This window comes from Crinia signifera, chromosome 9, assembly GCF_055691185.1.
Source record: "Crinia signifera chromosome 9, ASM5569118v1, whole genome shotgun sequence".
In the NCBI taxonomy this organism is placed as follows: domain Eukaryota; kingdom Metazoa; phylum Chordata; class Amphibia; order Anura; family Myobatrachidae; genus Crinia; species Crinia signifera.
In genome coordinates this window covers 5,575,639-5,581,138 of record NC_139225.1, presented here as the reverse complement: position 1 = coordinate 5,581,138, position 5,500 = coordinate 5,575,639, and the positions used below count along the sequence as shown (strand labels likewise).

Below are 5,500 nucleotides of genomic sequence, written 5' to 3'. Positions count from 1 at the left end.
CTCCAGGCATTCAGTACAGTACCACTCAAGTGGTTAATACCTACATTATTTGCATACAGTACTGCACGGTTGTTTAATGATGTCTATAATACAGTACTGTATTAAATTACCTGTATATTTTTGTGCTGTTGACAGGATAACTCCCATGGTTAGAGATGTCAACAAAGAGAAGAGAGTGGAACAGGCACGTCGTTGGATTGAGAGCGGTGAAACTTTTCAGGATGTCCTTTTCACCGATGAATCCTCAGTTGCACTCGAGAGGTTCTCGCGAATGTCATTCCGTAAGAAGGACCATATCTCATTGAAGCCACGGCCAAAGCATCCACTGAAAGTCCACGTATGGGGAGCCATATCACGATTGGGAGCTGGCCCATTGTTAATGTTCGAAGGTACAGTATAGTACAGTATACAGTACCATGCGTTGTCTGTGTTTGTAAGAAATAATGTACTATACTGTACACTACAATAATTAAAATTGAATGCAGTGGTTATTAATAAACAATACTGCTTTTTTCTCTAGGGATCATGGATAAACAATTCTTTCAAGAAAGAATAGTAGAGGGATGTATGGTGCCATATGTGCGGAAACGTTTCCCATCGCATCATAGACTATTCCAGGACAATGATCCTAAACACTCTGCCTCTGCAAAATTCATGGAAGAGAAAGGCATCAATTGGGAACGCACACCACCAGAGTGAGTATTGCTTTAATATTGTACTGTACTTTTATGGTTTTATCAAGATTGTATGCTTTTCTGTTCTAAAAGAAACATTATTGAAATACCTTTATTGTATCATACTGTTTACTTTAGATCCCCGGACATGAATCCAATTGAATTGGTATGGGCTCAAATGAAGTATTACATCAGGAACACTGCGAAGCCGACAACAAAACAGCAGCTGTTGGATGGGATCCGTAAATTTTGGCAAGAAGTGCTGACACCGGACATTTGTAATAATTGCATAAATCATCTATATAAAGTATTGCCTGTTATAGTCAAAATAAATGGACAACCCAGTGGTATGTAGTACTGTATTAAAATAGTATAGAAGTACTTAATCAGTCTGTTTTCTGTGTGTTTCTCTATGAACCCCCACCCCAAAATACTGTATAATAAAAATAAAAGTTGTGTGTGTGATGTTACAGTACTGTACAGCAGTGTTGCAAGCAAGGGGGTACGGTGTGGTACAGAGTACTGTACAGTACCTGTAAGAAATACAGTATGTTGCAGGTACGCAGTACCACTTACTCCCTGACCCACTGTCAATTCTATTTTTAATTTAAGTCTAAATATAATACATCCGCAGCCCGCCCACTCAGCGTTATGATTGGCGTAGCTACCGCTACTGCTGATTTAGCCTGTCACACTGACAGGCATCTGCAGTGGCGATAGCATGAAGAGCAGGCTCCACAATTGTAAGCACAATCTGCCCAGCTCTCCGCCAAGCAAGAGCCAACCGACCCCCAGTCATTTCCTGCTTCTCATTCCCTGTCTCCTGATGCCACGCCACTATTGTCATTTAGGGCCTTATTCGCATTCACTCTTTCTGTCACAATTCTTCTTAGATGGACAAAACTGCAGGTGGGGCAGATGTACAGTATAATGAGCAGAGAGAATTAGATTTGGGTGAGTTACAGTATTTTGTTTCTGTGCAGGAAAAATACTGACTGCTTTATTGTTACACTGCAATATAGAGCTTACTGTACTGTACTTTGAAGTACAGTACAGTAAAACCCCACCCAAATCTAATTCTCTCTGCAATAGTAAAATCTACCCCACCTGCAGTGCACATGGTTTTGTCCATCTAAGAAGAATTTTGTCAGAAAGAGTAAATTCGAATAAGGCCCTTAGTCACTCTTCTAGCTTTGTGTGACCACGAACACTCATGACACATGGCCACACCCATACAGTATTTGGTAGAGCCCATGAGTACTGTACCACCAAGAAAAAAATTCTACCTGCACCACTGCTGTACAGTACCTTTTGTTTATTATTCTGTCCTGCACCTTGCTACTGAACTGTACCTTGTCCCCTCTGATTGTACTGTATGCCATATTATCCATCTGTTGTCAATAAAAGTATTTTACTGTACTGTACATGTGGATAACAAGTAGAAAAATGTAGATTCGGTGCAATGTACTGTACTGTAGACAGTCTGTTTTACTGTATTTGTGTGTCTTGCTGAACCCCCACCCCAAACAAATAAAAAAAAAAAAATAATCTGTGTGTGATTTTTTTTTTTTTCTATTCTGTACTGTACTGTACCTTGCTACCTTTTCCCCACTGATTGTACTGTATGCCATATCATCCATCTGCTGTCAATAAAAGTGTTTACTACAGTATTCAGTATTTGCAGTAGCATACAATAAGTTACTGTACAGTATCGTCTCACGCTGGAAAAAAGACAAGGATACATTGGAGTAACAATAAAATATTTATAAATACAGTATGAAAAAAAAAGAAACAACGCCAGAATAACAATTAAATTAAACGAACTAAAAATTGGAAAATGAAATCAATGAACTGGTGCATCAGCACCCGCACCGCCTTAAGCGCCCTGAGCCGCTGAGCCCTCTGTTGTTGTTCTGTGGTGGGGAAGTAAAATGTTAACGTTACTATAGTGTACTGTACGGTAAGTACTGTACTGTACTGTATTATTATTCTACAAAAGCAATCCCAACCACTGACATACTGTACTGTAACTGTACCTCTATAATTGGGGCCGGGACCCGGGCCAGGCCCCTGCGAGTCTGATCCTGGCCTGTGCTGGCTTATCCGCAGTTGGTGTCTTGGGCCCCCATGGACGATTGGCACTGTAGTGGGAGAAAAAGTGAGCATTACAATACAGCATGTACAGAACCTGTTCCACTTAGTGGCCCTTCTTCACTTCAACGGTGGTGGTCGTACTGTACTGTACAGTATGCCATAAAATAAAGCATGCCATGCCAAAAGAAGAAGCTGGTGGGTGGGACAGGCTTTTCTATTGGAATTACTGTTCAGGACTGTGTCAGAGGCGGAACTCAGTTCCCTCTACCATTGGAAACCAGTTGCCCATCACTTTTACACCTCTGGTTACAGTGCAGTACTACAGTAATTCTTACCACTTTCATCGTCCTCCTCCTCATCTTCCTCCAGCTCCATGGCCTCCACCTCAATGATGTCTGAGTGGAGAAAGGAAAATACAGTAGTACAGGAAAAAAAACATCATTTGCCTACTTACAGGTACTGTACTGAACATGTACTGTACAGTACAACTCCATAGAAGAAGGTCCTAATGGTGTAGATTGAAATGTCTACACACCATCTCCAAGCGGGCACCACCCACCTACAGTAGTGTACTGTACAAACAGGCAAGGCCCAAAGTCTGCGTGACACCCAGCGCAGAGCCCCCCCAAAGTGAAGTCCTACACCAAAGGCATTGTCAGTTCCTCCAGAACCACCTGCACTTCCAACCACTTCAACAGCTGACCCCCACCTCCGCATCCCACAAAGCACCCCCTCCACCGGACCACTGTACTCACTGCCTGGCTCCTGGTCCTCCTGCTGCTCCACCTCCTCCTCCTGTTCCTTCTCGGTGTCGAGGAGAACCGCCTCTTCTACCCGGGTGTGGCCTAGTGATGCTGCATTAAAAATAAAAAAAAAATAAAAACATTGTAAACGTACTATACTGTAAAGTAAATTCCCTTCTACTTTTAGAACTCCATAGAACGGTTGTGTCAAAGTCATGGCCCTCCAATTGTTGTGGAAGTACTGTACACATCCCAACCAGCATGCCATGCCACAGTTTTAACAATCCATCATACTGTACTGTATACAAAAAGTGGCATGCTGGGATGTGTACATACTGTATGTACTGTACAACCAGCAAAGGCCCAAAGGCTGCGTGACACTCAATGCAGTGCACCCCAAAGTGAATGCCTTCGCTGAACGGCATCTTCAGTTCCTCCAGAACCACCTGCACTTCCAACCACTTCAACAGCCAACCCCCACCTCCGCATCCCACAAAGCACCCCCTCCACCGGACCACTGTACTCACTGCCTGGCTCCTGGTCCTCCTGCTGCTCCACCTCCTCCTCCTGTTCCTTCTCGGTGTCGAGGAGAACCGCCTCTTCTACCCGGGTGTGGCCTAGTGATGCTGCATTAAAAATAAAAAAAAATAAAAACATTGTAAACGTACTGTACTGTAAAGTAAATTCCCTTCTACTTTTAGAACTCCATAGAACGGTTGTGTCAAAGTCATGGCCCTCCAATTGTTGTGGAAGTACTGTACACATCCCACCCAGCATGCCATGCCACAGTTTTAACAATCCATCATACTGTACTGTATACAAAAAGTGGCATGCTGGGATGTGTACATATGTACTGTACAACCAGCAAAGGCCCAAAGGCTGCGTGACACTCAATGCAGTGCACCCCAAAGTGAATGCCTTCGCTGAACGGCATCTTCAGTTCCTCCAGAACCACCTGCACTTCCAACCACTTCAACAGCCAACCCCCACCTCCGCATCCCACAAAGCACCCCCTCCACCGGACCACTGTACTCACTGCCTGGCTCCTGGTCCTCCTGCTGCTCCACCTCCTCCTCCTGTTCCTTCTCGGTGTCGAGGAGAACCGCCTCTTCTACCCGGGTGTGGCCTAGTGATGCTGCATTAAAAATAAAAAAAAATAAAAACATTGTAAACGTACTGTACTGTAAAGTAAATTCCCTTCTACTTTTAGAACTCCATAGAACGGTTGTGTCAAAGTCATGGCCCTCCAATTGTTGTGGAAGTACTGTACACATCCCACCCAGCATGCCATGCCACAGTTTTAACAATCCATCATACTGTACTGTATACAAAAAGTGGCATGCTGGGATGTGTACATATGTACTGTACAACCAGCAAAGGCCCAAAGGCTGCGTGACACTCAATGCAGTGCACACCAAAGTGAATGCCTTCGCTGAACGGCATCTTCAGTTCCTCCAGAACCACCTGCACTTCCAACCACTTCAACAGCCAACCCCCACCTCCGCATCCCACAAAGCACCCCCTCCACCGGACCACTGTACTCACTGCCTGGCTCCTGGTCCTCCTGCTGCTCCACCTCATCCTCCTCTTCCTCCTCGGTGTCGAGGAGAACCGCCTCTTCTTCCCGGGTGTGGCCTAGTGATGCTGCATTAAAAAAAAAAAAAAAAACATTGTAAACGTACTGTACTGTACAGTAAATTCCCTTCTACTTTTAGAACTCCATAGAACGGTTGTGTCAAAGTCATGGCCCTCCAATTGTTGTGGAAGTACTGTACACATCCCACCCAGCATGCCATGCCACAGTTTTAACAATCCATCATACTGTACTGTATACAAAAAGTGGCATGCTGGGATGTGTACATATGTACTGTACAACCAGCAAAGGCCCAAAGGCTGCGTGACACTCAATGCAGTGCACCCCAAAGTGAATGCCTTCGCTGAACGGCATCTTCAGTTCCTCCAGAACCACCTGCACTTCCAACCACTTCA

The 5,500-nt window shown here is 44.4% G+C and overlaps 1 long non-coding RNA gene across 1 annotated transcript; it reads right to left on the bottom strand.

Annotated features, from left to right (window-relative positions):
• Window positions 1-2,554: 2,554 nt before the first annotated feature.
• Window positions 2,555-3,622, bottom strand: LOC146036484 (uncharacterized). The gene is made up of 4 exons (XR_014460822.1): window positions 3,524-3,622; window positions 3,104-3,163; window positions 2,711-2,815; window positions 2,555-2,587 (listed from the first exon to the last, which is right to left on the bottom strand). It is a non-coding gene; the product is annotated as an uncharacterized LOC146036484 (long non-coding RNA).
• Window positions 3,623-5,500: the final 1,878 nt, after the last annotated feature.